General features: G+C 40.5%; 1 long non-coding RNA gene across 2 annotated transcripts in view; it reads right to left on the bottom strand.

Moving 5' to 3' along the window:
• LOC134348874 (uncharacterized) overlaps window positions 1-13,745 on the bottom strand; it is a 135,152-nt gene extending 121,407 nt beyond the window's left edge. For both annotated transcript variants that reach the window (XR_010018508.1, XR_010018507.1), the window contains exon 1: window positions 13,613-13,745. This is a non-coding gene — a long non-coding RNA (uncharacterized LOC134348874). The remainder of the gene's footprint in view (window positions 1-13,612) is intronic.
• Window positions 13,746-14,229: the final 484 nt, after the last annotated feature.

The raw sequence follows: 14,229 nt of genomic DNA, 5'->3' as shown, positions 1-14,229 counted from the left end.
CTACAGGGAGCATGGGAGCAGGAAGCTTAAGGATATTCAAGGGGAATCTAGGTGGAAAGACTAAACACAGAAAGATTAGACATGACTTTCACCCTCCTCATCCCCTAGAATGAGTTGAAGATCCAATATTAATATTGAAAGGTCGAAATGCAGATCTGCTTAAACTTATTGATGTAATGTATGGCACAGAAATCTAGAAATTCTATAACTTTGCACAATGTTTGGAGATCTTAAATAATTGAATTTTCAAAGGGATAAGAAACCTTTGTCAACTGAGATCAGTTTTGTTGAATATAGATTGCCAATTCTATGACTTTCTCTGCAAGTACACAGAAATGCATGAAGGAACCAAGAGCTGTGCAGTAGTAGCCAAATGGTCAGATGTGCATGACCTGAGCTAATGCAGGACGCTGTTTAGAAACGTGTATAATCACATTGCCTGCTTCATCAGAAGTTAAATTTGATCTCTCTGGGTAGGATGTAGTCCACAGAGATTGGTGAATATTTGTTCCAGATCCATCTACATTAACATAAAGGCTGAGTCTGCTTCAGTCCCCGCAATCCTCATCTGAAGTTAACACCTCAACACCTATGTGGCCAATCAGAACTCCACACACCCTTACCCCTGCGGCCAATAGCAACACCACCACATATATTCTGAATGCTCAGGTCCAAATCTCATGGTCTGATCAGCTACTCTCCCAGTGATTAATAAACCAATTTTCCATACAACACAAGCCACTCGTAATAATGCTCTCCTCTCTCATCATCTGTGTTACGTACCCCATAACTGGGTTGCCAATCCAGCAGAAATGGACCACTCAGTTGGAGTCTGGATTACTGGAACTAAGAAAGTTTTATTAAAGAAATAAGCAACACAGTACTCTAATCACAAGGATAATAAATGCAACAGTTCAGCAACGATAAAACACACATGTACACGGAACTAGGATAATATGATCAATCAAGCTCTATCGCAGTCTAGGGGTAAATGACCAGTTTCAAGTGACACAGAGTTCAGTTCAATTGAGTTCAGTTCAGTTCGTAGTAATCACTGTTGTGCCGTTGGGCGGGGAAAAAGGAGAGAGAGCGAAAGCGAATGAATATTCAAAACGGATTCCACACAGACCTTCGATATTCCTCACAGTTAGCTTTCAGGCGAGTCCTTGGTAATGTCTTCTGAGGTCACCGACTGTGACCCCTCCGTTCCAGATACAATCGTTCTTCTGCGGTGAATCCAGCACCCAGGCAAGGGTGGACACACACACGCCGATCCGTACCTTTCTATCCTGTGCGTCTATGGCTGGTCCCGCGACCAAACCTCCAACAACTCCCACCAACTAGTGGGGGGGGGGGGGAACACCGCTTTCAGGGTGTCATTACCTCGTGGAGTCGTGTGTCCCTTGCCTTAGCGAACCTGTCCCTTTTTATCCCCCTGCTGGGGTATCGCCTGTCCATCACTTCAAACAGTTCAGGGTTCAAAAGAAGCTGGGTGTCTCCTTCCGTTAAACTCTCTCGTCTCTTCATTAACATTTCCAAATGCTGTTCCATTGTCTTACTTATCTCTCTCTCCTGAAGACAGGTGGCAGATCAACTGTTGATCCCACTGATGCTAGCGCTGCGGCCAATAGCAACACCACCACATATATTCTGAATGCTCAGGTCCAAATCTCATGGTCTGATCAGCCATTCTCCCAGTGATTAATAAACCAATTTTCCATACAACACAAGCCACTCGTAATAATGCACTCCTCTCTCATCATCTGCAATCCATGACCAACAAGATCTTGCACCTTGTGTGAAAGAAATAATAGTCACAGACCCTTCAGAGATTCAAGATTCAAGGCTGTTTAATATCATTTTCGGTACACATATGTAACGGAGAATGAAGTAATTGTAACTCCAGACCTGACGCAGCACAAAAAAACACAATAAGAAAAATTATATTTCAGTCCTGAAGAAGGGTCTTGGCTTGAAACATTGACTGTTTATTTATTCCATAGATGCTGCCTGTCCTGCTGAGTTCCTCCAGAATTTTTTGAGAGTTGCTTTGGATCTTCAGCATCTGCAAACTTTTTCATGTTTATAATAAGAAATATAACTCAATAATATGTGACGACAAACCAAGTTATCAGAAGATTGATGTTGATGAGAGAGGTAAGGAAGACAATGGAGGAACGTTCAAAATGTTAATGAGAGAGATTAACAAGAAAGAAACACATTTCAGAATATTGACAGACCGGTTGCTTTGAACCTGAACTGTTTGAAGTTTGATGGACAGGCGATACCCCAGCAGGAGGATAAAAAGAACAGGTTCGCTAAGGCACGACACACACCACGAGATCACGAGATAATGAGACCCTGGAAGAGCGGTGTGCCCCCACAAGTTGGTGACAGTTGGAGGTTTGGTTCGAGGGAACCGACCATAGACTGACAGGGTGAAAAGGGATGATCGGCGGGAACCTGGTGTGTGTGTCCGCCCTTGCCTGGGTGCCGTGTTCACCACGGAAGAACGGTCGTATCTGGAATGGAGGGGTCACAGTCGGTGACCACAGAAGACATAAAAGGGTTCACCCGAAAGCTAACTGCGAAGAACATCAGTCTGTTTGAATCAAAATTTGCATCCTCTCTCTCTCTCCAACGGCACAACAGCGATTACTGCGAACTGTGCTAAGCTGAACTGAACTCTGTGTCACTTGAGACTGATCATTTTACCCCTAGACTGCGATAGAACTTGGTTGATTCCTATTACCCTAGTTCTGTGTACATGTGTGTTTTATCATTGCTAACCTGTTGCACTTATATCCTTACAATTAGAGTACTGTGTTACTTATTTCTTTAATAAAACTTTATTAGTTTCTCTTAAACCAGACTCCAACACGTGGTCCATTTCTGCTGGTTTGGCAACCCAGTTACAGAGTAGGTAACAAATAAAAACACACAAATATAAATACATAAAGATAGCTTATATTGTTTGATCGTTATGTTCATAAAGTGACACTAGTCACCGGGGTGTGTACTTAAGATGACTGACAGGACATGATGGGGGATGTGGAGGGGTGAGTTAGTGGGTGGGTGGGTTAAGGTATTGGTCAGCTTTAAAACTTAGGGAAGTAACTGTTTTTAAGTCTGGTGGTCCTGGCGTAGATGCTACATAGCCTCCTCCCTGATGGAAGTGGGACAAACAGTCCAAAAGCAGGGTGAGATCCTTCATGATGTTATTGGCCCTTTTCCAGCACCTTCTGATATATATACAGTATGTCCTTGATGGTGGATAGGCTGCTGCTTCTATCTCAATGTTAAAAAAAGAAGCCTTATCTCAAATTTGCAAGCACAGAAGGATTTCGAGGCTGAAGTCTCTCCAGTGAGTGAGCCTAAATTCACATCATCTGTGTACAAAAAATGTTTTAATGCATTTGAGTCTCAACATCAATGTTCTATTAAAGAAGCTCACACAAAGAAAATAATATAATTATTTCTCACAATGCTCTTTGTGGTTGAAGTCATCCTTTTTGATATAATTTAAAAATACATTACCTCTGTGTTACTTGATGCCTGCTATTTTGACATAGGTATTAATCTAAATAAAGGATGTGAAATTGAACTCATAGCATCTATTATGATTGCAAGTACCATTTCTGGACCAAATAGCATCCACTGAGGGAACGTGCACATTTTTGGCATTAACCATATTGAGGAGAACATCAGCAGGCAAGGACTGAACATCCATTAGAAGTGTCTAAGCCAGTCAAATGATGGTGATATTCAGTCTATTTTAGAGTCATGGAATTATGGCATGGAAACAGATCCTTCAGTACAACTTATCCACACCAACAAGATGCCCACCTGAGCTAGTCCCATCCCTCACAATCTTTCCTATCCATGCACCTCTCCAAATGTCTTTAAAATGTTGCTGTTCTACCTGCCTCCACCACTTTCTCTAGATCTTGTTCCATATACAGTATGTATCATCCTCGGTATGAAAATATTCCTCCTCAGGTTCGTATTAAATCTCTCCCCTCACACATTAAACATATGCCCTCTAGGTCTTGATTCCCCAATCCTGGGGAAAGGACTTTGTGCATTCACATACCTATGCCTCTCATGATTTTATATACCTCCATAACATTACCCATCAATGTCTTATATTCTAAGGAGTAATGGCCAAGCCTGCCCAGCCTCTGCCAATCACCCAGTGCCTCGAGTATTGGCAACATTCTCATATATCTTCTTTTCACTCTTTCTAGACTCATGGTATCTTTCCTGTGGCAGGGTAACAAAAACTGTATGCAATACTCCAAGTTTGGCGGCACCACTTGGAGGTTCTGTTGTGCTTGATTGACAGTATTTTAGAGAGAGGAAGGACACCTCTTCCAAAAGCATTAACCTGATCCTTATTGAGAAAGAATGTTTGAAATGGCCATTGTTGAGCTTTTCCTGCCCAGATGGTTTGATTACATTGCATAAGAGTCTAGAATCATTAAAGATTTCACCCAGCACGATTTTCTTTCCATATACATCTAAATAAGGGGAGCTTGGATATCTGAGTGGTGAATGTGTGGGGAAGATCACAGAGAAGAAAATCCAGCCCACTATATCTATTTCTACTATTTTCGATATTAATGCCTGTTAATGCTACAGAGCAAGATCTCTATTCCATATTACAAAGAACATACAGCAGAATACAGACCCTTCAGCCCATGATGTTGTACTGACCTTTTAACCTACTCTGAAAGCAATCTAAGACTTTACTCCTACACAGGCCTCCATCTTGCTATCATCCATACTCTTTCAGATTAAGCATTCCATTCATAGAATAATCCACATTATAGATCCATATTATTTTTATGTATTGGATGCAAATGCCAATCTTAATTCAAAATTATGTTTGTTTAATTAATATTATGCATATACAATGATTTTAAAAAGGGACATTCACTTATTCTATTTGTTTATTCAATTTGTAAACATTCACAAGATCACAAGACAAAGGAGCAGAAGTAGGCCATTCGGCCCATCGAGTCTGCTTCGCCACTCCACAATGAGCTAAGCTATTCTCCCATCTAGTTCCAATTTCCGGCTTTTCCCCATATCCCTTGATACCCTAACTAATTAGATACCTATCAATATCCTCCTTAAATGTTTCTGGAAGACTAACTTGCTCCATGAGGTACGGATTTTGAATGTTGCTAGGATAAATATATCCAAACTTGAGTTCCTCGTCTGAACTTCTGTAGAAAATATTATTTGCTTCAAGTTCGTTTAATTATCATTGAACCATACATGAATAACCATGAATATAGTCAAACGAAACAGTGTTCCTCCAGGGCCAAGGTACAAAACACAGTCCCAGCAGTCATACACAGCACAAGGCACATATGGCACCAATAATTAAGAAACAGTAACCATATAGTCACATAAAAATAAAAATATACAGCCCAAGTCCCTGAGTAACTTGTCCTGTAAATTGATGGTGCATGGGTGTCGTCAGCAAGAACAAACAGTTCTCAGCAGTCCACAGACAAACATATGCATGCACGCACACACACAATCCAGTTTATCTTCCAACGAGCAAACTCTGGAGGGCAGCTCCAACAGGATTGGCCAGCTCCCAACCCAGCAAGAATGCCGCACCAGACCACTTTCGATGGTTCCACTCCGGGCCTTCTGCAACAGCCAAGTCAGCGCCATATGGCCTAGTCCTTGCTACAGCTGAGGCCAAGTAGCTCCCCCATGGTCAATCTCACCATAAACCAGTGAATCAGTTGTATTTTACATTACTGACATCCAACAAAGGTTCAAAGGTCCATTTTTTATCAAAGCATGTATCCGTATACAACCCTGAAATTTGTCTTCTCCAGATAGCCACGAGACAAGAAAGAACATGAAAGTCATTCGGAAACGTCAACCCCAGCCCCCCACCATCCACACAAAGCGGAACAGGAACATCGACCCCCAAAATACACCCTCTCTCCTGCACAAAAAAATCTAGCAGAACCTCAACTCCCAAACACCCTCCCCTCACACAATAAAAAGGAAAATGAACAGGTGATCTTTGTGATTGCAACAAGATCTTGCAATCACAAGAAAAACATCCAAAACAATCACTGTCTGTTAGGCTGTGCATTGACTCCAATGCCTCTCAGTGGCAAGCAGCAACACCAAGTCCAGCTCCTCCAGCTCTTCCTCTATCGAGCAACTCAATGATGGGGTAGACCTGCAGTACCTGAAGTTCTTAATGTCTGGCAGTGTATTGCACTCATGAAAAAGATGTTTTTTTTTAAAAAAAAAGAGATTAACAAACCTTCTATTGGCCCCTGAGAGGCTGTTGCATCCAAATGCACCAACATCTTACCAGTTCCTAGAACTCCCTCCACGATTTTGATATAACTATTAATATGCTTGTACTAAATTGCTGAAATCCTTTATTTTAAATAGCCGGAAGAGGAACTTGGTGGAAGCATTTTAAATGTTAAAGAATAACATCACTAGCAATAAATTCTGCTATGCAGTCTGCGTCTTCTTTGCAGCAGTACATCCATAATAAAGTTTTTATTGATGGTAGGGACCACTCCTTGACGTGCAAAAAAAAGTACATTTGTCCCATTGGTATAATTCAGAACTAAATCCAAACCAACGCAGAGCAAACAAACATGAAAAACTAAAATCATCCTAATCCCTGAACAATAGTTAATCCAGGTTGAATGTTGCATTTGTGTTTGTCCAACGTTTAGTTGTTAATTATTTCCTTTCTTTTCTCTCTCTCTCTCTCTCTCTCTCTCTCTCTCTCTCTCTCTCTCGTTAGTAATTAAATATTCAGCATTCCAAGGTTTACATGGTGATCTTTGTAACAAGATAACATTCAAGCCCTTAAATCTGTTCCAATCACCTGTCTGAGATCAACTCTACTTTAATGAGAAAAGTGGTGATCCCAACTTGAAAATTCCTCTCAGTGTTTTGCATAGCAAACAAAATGAGGCACCTTCCATTTTTCACCCAAAAGGATCAAGTTAATTACATTGTAATTGATCCTTCTGGTTGAGTAAGGCCCAGATAAAAGGCTCCCTGCCCTGAGGGTGTCCTTGGAGTGAATGAACATGTGAAGCAGCAGTGCCATCAAGTGGAATTATTGAAAGCTCGCCATCAGACAAGATGATATGTGTTGCCTGGAATGTGAGCTGTTCCAGATTCTAGAGAAGCCAAATTATCTGCATTAAATCTACAGCCTTTGCCCAAGGCAGATTTAATGCTGTTTAGTTTGTCAGGTGATTGCACGTCTGGAACTCCTTGGAATGAATAATTATGAAGGAAGAGAGGAAATAGCAATAAAAGAGAGCAGAAAAACAAGCAAAAAACAAGCAGCAACCTCAGTAAATTACAAAATCACTATTACCGTGGCAAAGGACATTAGAAATAGAAGCAGGAATTGACTAGGGTCCTGTTATTCAATAAAATCAGATCCTCATTTCTGCCTTTCTTCTTGTTTACCATCTGCTTTGACCAGAAATGTAGTCTATCATGACTTTGAACATATTCAATGATTATGAATCCACAACTCTTTGAGGTGGAGAATGCCAAAGATTCACAACTCGCTTATCTCCATCCATCCCATTAACCAGTCATCCCTTATTCTAAATTCATGACAAGTAACACACACAAAAGTTGCTGGTGAACGCAGCAGGCCAGGCAGCATCTCTAGGAAGAGGTACAGTCGATGTTTCACGCCGAGAACCTTCGTCAGGACTAACTGAAAGAAGAGCTAGTAAGAGATTTGAAAGTGGGAGGGGGAGGGGGAGATCTGAAATGATTGAGTCTGAGTCAAAATGTGGTTGAAAAGTTGAAGAGCCGAAGAAATTATAGATGGGGAGCAGTGAGAGATGGTTTCACTGAACTCCCGTTGAAGAGAAGATTTAAACTTCTTCGGTGTAGGCATCACCGGAAGAGGCTTCGCAGTAGTGAATTTAAAAACGCAAACACAAGGAAATCTGCAGATGCTGGAATTTCAAGCAACACACATGAAAGTTGCTGGTGAACGCAGCAGGCCAGGCAGCATCTCTAGGGAGAGGTACAGTCGATGTTTCGGGCCGAGACTCCACATCAGGACTAAGTGAAAGAAGAGCTAATAAGAGATTTGAAAGTGGGACGGGGAGCGGGGAGATCCGAAATGACCCTTAGTTATAGATTCCTCAACATGTACTCTTTCAAACCCCTACAAAATCTAGTGTGTTTCAGTAAGTTCCAATGCAAGCATATATCACTTAAACTTTCATACTTCCATGAGAGAGGGCAAGACAATGAAGAGTTGTGCAGACAAGGATGAGACCATTTAAATTATGGTGCTTGTCATCTCAAATTTAACGTGGTTGTCTGGGAACAAGCTTGAGAGTTTAGCTTTAAGTGAAGTAAAGAGGATAACTCCATTCAAATTCACTGCCCCATCATTGAAATGTTTCCACAACCAACGGACTCACTTTCAGGGCCTTTACATCTCATGTTTTCAATAGTTATTGTTTATTTATTATTATTATTGTTTCTTTCTTTACGTGTTTACACAGTTTGTTGGCCTCTGGTTGAATGCCAAGTTGGGCAGTCTTTTGTAGATTTCATTCTTGGTTATTATTCTATAGATTTATTAAACATGCTCGCAAGAACATGGATCTCAGGGCTGTACATGGTGACATATATGTACTTTGATGCCAAATTTACTTTTAAACTTTGAAGTGAAAACTTGAAGCCGATACCTGTAATTTGGATTATTAGAATGGGTGAAAGAGAAAGAATAAATTGAATTTGCCCTGTCATAAGTTGGAATAGAAAAGCCAACCTTTGTGTTAAACGCTGAAAATTAGACAGAGAGTAGTTAGAGTAGTTAATAAAAGTTCTTTGCAAGTTAATTGCTTTTACTTCATGAATGCTAGTTGTAAAGAGTGTCAGGTGTAATCCTCAAGAGTTTTAATCTTAAAGAGTGTGATCTTGCCTTTAATGGAGTCAACTAACTTTCTTCAGCCAACTCCTCATGTCCCACTCCATCTCACCCATATCCTACTCACTTGGACAAATGAGCTTGATTTCCACTGAGCAAAAATAGGGGCCTTCGTTAAAAGTGCTAATCCAGTAGATACAATTCAAAATTTCAGTCAAAGTCCTATAGTTTACAGAGTTCTGATCTGGGCTTCAGAAGAAACCACAGAGTCTCTTATGCTACAACAGATGCACGTATGTGCACATGTGCGTGCGGACACACACACACACACACACACACACACACACTTGTCATTAATGATCTTGCAAGTCTCTGCCTGTGGGTTTCAGACATTAAAGTTTCACTCCCATACAATTGAAAAGAACTTGATTTGAACATATTTGGGTGGGAGTCAAAGGAATTAACTGGAAAACAGCCCCAGTTATTAAGACCGGCTTTCAGCCCAGGCTGGCCACTCACTTTGAAGTTTCTTCACAATATACTTGCAATTGCCTCCCACATAAAATCAGGTCAGTCAAACCATGAGAGGAACTCATGTACACTGCATTAATGCAGAAACTAATAGAGCTGGTCAGACAGTTGCTACGAATTTTAAATTAAGCAGTTATTTGAGTGTTCATACATTGAGTCAATGAGAAGACTGGGAATGAGATGCCTAATTAGATGTAAATAAAAGTGTTGAATTTATCTGATGCCTGATTGACTCTCTCAGAAACTCATCATTCACTGAATTGCCAACCACCCCAACGGTTCCGCAAACACCAGTGAGATGAATCAAATCTGTGTTAGGGTGGTGTTCTAACAAAACAAAATGCTAATCAAACTCTGCTTAACCTGTTGCTAGTATACGGGCAAGTATACGGATTCCCAGTCCATCATATGTGAAACAAGAATGAGATAATTTTCCATCTCTCCAGCAAGCTACTGAGGTTGACCATTAAGTCACACAACAGAGATATCCCTCGGCAATACACCAATCTCACTAAGTAAGTAAATGCACACCTGCTCTGACAAAGTTCCTTGCTTTTCTCTCTCATGATTCATACCTTGTAGATGGGGTAAGTGCCATACCATGAGTCATTGGGTGCAGGACACCAAGCCCCTGACCTGCTCTTGAAGATCACTTGTTACTTGACATGTATCATTGAATTGAATTGACTTTATCACTTACATCCATCATATACATAAGGAGTACAAATCTTTCTGGTACTTCTCTGTCTAAATGTGCCTTACATTGCTAAGGTCTTGCTGACTGCAAGTACGGACTAGTTCATTTGCTGTGGAAGTCCATTGATGCAGCAGCCAAAGATGGTTGGTATGAAGGTACTGACCAGAGGGCTCATACCACTGTCAGCAACTTGAGAAGTAATGTATTATGAATAAAGACTTAAGAGCATACCTCAAGAGGAGCACAAACTTGTCATGGTTTGGAGGATTGTATGCCTCAATGACCCAGAGAGCTGTGTTGGCTGGAGCCAGGCTTCATGCTTTAGCTCTCGGTAGAGTCATCCACGCCAAACAGGTCAGGGGGTCAAGGACAGACTAAGAGCGGTCCACAGGTCCTCCAGGTCCGGCAGTTCTGGTCAGGGCTAACAGCCCTGACAGGTAAAACAAAATTGTTATGGTAAAGCAATGAAGAATCCTTCTACACCTGAGTGCGACAGCATTCCTGGGTCTCCACCTGGGACTTGAATGACTGACAGTGGAAACTGGGAGGAAGCCACTGACACGATGAAGGAAGCCCTGAACATGACCAGAGATGGAGGACCTTCATTGCTGCCCTAAATGCCAGTGGAATAACAGACATTAAGTAAGTAAGTACTTGAGAGCATAAGGTCATTGGAAAGAGGAGCAGGAATATGCAAATCAGCCAATTTGTAACTCAGTACATCATTCAATCAAGTCACAACCAATCCAGTCTTGGACTGAACACCATTTCATTGCTCTCTTCCCGAACTATGATTTTATTATAGTTCAAATGACATAAATAAAATTGATTGAAACAGACTGAAATATATGAAGCTCAATTGGTAATGTATCAGTGTGGGGACTCTGATGAATTAATGATACTAATTTATTCTTATGAAGCACTTGTTAAGTCTACATCAGACATGAATCATTAGGCTGGAGTATTTCACACTATGTAGGCATACATAGTTACAGTTCTGATCAGATTCAATTCATTCAATCATTATACTTTGTCTTATTATAATAATATAAATTAATGAGCTCACTGTGATTCACCACATTAGTTGGCCTTCTTACATGGTTTAAGTAATGTAACTTCTAAGAAGCCTTGTTAGATTTTCCTTCTGCATTGGGCCAAAATAAATTCTAACAACTTATTTTTTTTCAAGTATGAGTCAATATGCAGCATTTGTTCAGTTCTGGTTACCCACCTGCAGGAAAGACATCAATATCCTTGAAAGAGTGCAGAGAAAATTTACACGGATGTCGCTGGGACTTGGAACACAGGGATAGGCTGATTAGGTTAGAACATCATTTCCTGAAGCATGGGAGAATGAGGGGAAATCTTTTAGCAGTAAAACAAAATTATGAGGTGTTTAAGTAGGGCGAATGCATACAGGCTGTTTCCCCCAGGTCAGGTAAGACTGGAACTAGAGGTCATAGGTTTAGGGTGGAAGGTGAAATATTTAAGGGGAATCTGAGGGGGGGACTTCTTCACTCAGAGGGTGGTGCAAGTGTGGAGTGGTCTACCAGTGGAAGCGATAGATGTGGGTTCAACTGTAACATTTAAAAGCAATTGGGAGAGGTACACGGCTGGGAGGAACATGGATGGTTGGGTACATATAGATGGGACGAAGCAGAAAACCAAGTTGCCATGGACTGCATGGGCTAAAGACCTGTTTCTATGCTCTAGTGTTCTATGACTCTGTGACTTTTTGTAGAATCGAACTGTCTAATTAAGATGCCTCAATTTGCCATCAATCCATGTGTATCATCAGGAGGATGGATACATAAATAAAATACTGAGTAAGAGTTGTTTAGTGCCTGCCAGAACAGTCTAATGTATTGCACATTGTCCACATGCCATGAGGAACTAGAAATCACATGTTATTATGATTATCACTATTACCGCCTGTTACATCGCAGACATTTAGGGCAGCAGTGAAGGTCCTCCATCTCTGGTTGTGTTCAAGTTTTACTTCATCATCTCAGTACCTCCTCTCGGTTTTCACTACTGTCCGTCATGTGAGTCCCAGAGGAGACTCAGGAATACCGTCACACTCAGATGTAGAAGGATTCTTCATTGCTGTTTCTGTAACAATTTTGTTTTACCAGTTGGGGTGCTTAGACCTAACCTGAACCCTCGAACCTGGAGGACCGGTGGACCACTCTTAGTCTGTCCTCTACCCTTTGACCTGTTTGGTATTGGTGACCCTACAAAGAGCCAAAGCGTAATGCTCTGACTCCAGCCAACACAGCTCTCTGCATCATTGAGGCATACAAACCTCCAAACCACAACAAGGATGTAGTCCTCTTGGAGGAGAAATCTCATGTGTTAACAGTTTAACGATATGCCTATTTGGTGTCTTCATATTTTAACTGCTTTAAATTAATTTTGACTTCAAAAATTGAATATGTAAAAGTAACACTTCTTATTCCATATTGAAACTGTGGAAGAACGTGAACTAAATAGCCAAATGATGACAGTTTTAGTAATCTTAGTTCACAATAATTTCATACAAAATGATGCAAATGCCCAATGAAAGATATTAAAGGCACAGAAAGTACACAATGTAGGAACTCATTCTGAATAGAATCAAGGCCCAATCCTACTGAAAAAGGGAAGGCAGAAAAGTGATTTGTTAGAGATTGTAAAACATTGAAGTTTGTATAGGTTCAATAGAAAGGAACTACAAGTGAGAAGTCCAGCCTCAGTCAATCGTCCCTGAGAGCATGAAATAGTATTGGCTGTGCATCAGTACTTCATACCTTGCTCTTCATCAATACAACTAAATTATAGTAATGGATTTCAGACCCACTGCAGACAATACATTGTGCTTATCGTAAACGCTCAAGGACAAGTTGCTAATGGAGTACATCTGACCAAAGAAACAATGGCAAAATGTTATAAATGTAAAATTTTCACTAAGAGAGTGTGTAAGAAGTTGAGATTCGTTTTCTGAGTTGAATTTTTGGGAAAAGTGATGCAGTTTTGACATTTCAATTGTTCATGTACTTCTCTTTGCATTTCACCTTTTAAGATAATTTGGCTTTAGAGGATAAACACTATCCAACAAAGGATTTATCCAGTGCCTATGTAACAGGATTTAGTAACTGTGAAACATTCTGTGTGGTTGTTTATTTTAATTTTACTAAATCTCCTTCACACAATATGAAGTTATCTATGCACGTTACTTCAATTAAATGAAGTGAAAATATAATTAAAAAATGACTGAAAGCAAACAGAAATAATTCTGGATACAAAGACTGAAATGTGTGATCAACCCTAGCTAGACTGTTGCCAGGCCTTGATTAATTCTGGCTGAGTATGATTCATTTTCTGAGAATCTGTGAATGGATCTGAATATTACACTGTCATCAGCAAATATCCTCATTTCTAACCTTCTGAGGGACGGAAGGTCACTAAAAACTGCAGCTTACCTGGTCAAGGATATTGACTCAAATTCATGCAAAAATATCCTAGAGCAAAGTTCAATGGCATATTTGAAACAAAGTTATCTTCCTTTACAACAGGTACATACTATATCCAGCCAGCTGAGAGTTTCTTTTCAATGCATTGAATACTTGTTGGTCTCCTTGATGCTATACTCACTTTGAGGTTGCACTTATACCAAAAACACCTGTGCTGGCTTCTCTCTGGTATTCAGCTCCTTTATCCATGTTTGGATCAATGTTTTAATGAGGTCCTGAGTTTATTTGTCTTGGAACAGCCCAAACTTAGCAATGTTGAAGAAATTGTTAATGAGCCAGCTTATTTCATAATACTTGTAATATAACCCTTCAAAGTAGGCATTGAGACAACAATGAGCTAAATTGGATTGTTTCTGCATTTTGCTTTAAATTGTTGAGGCTGGGATATTCCCTAGACCCAAAAGGTTTGCTGCATTTAGTAAAATTAACCAGGCCAGATCACTGGGTGCGTTTAAGGTGGAGGTTGATAGATTCTTGGTTAGTCAGGGTGTGAAGCATTTTGGCGAGAAGGCAGGAGAAAGGGGCCAAGAGGGAAATAGATCAACCATGATTAAAATGATGGAGCA

The sequence above is a fragment of the Mobula hypostoma genome, chromosome 7 (assembly GCF_963921235.1).
Source record: "Mobula hypostoma chromosome 7, sMobHyp1.1, whole genome shotgun sequence".
In the NCBI taxonomy this organism is placed as follows: Eukaryota; Metazoa; Chordata; class Chondrichthyes; order Myliobatiformes; family Myliobatidae; genus Mobula; species Mobula hypostoma.
This window is presented reverse-complemented; position numbering and strand designations above follow the sequence as displayed.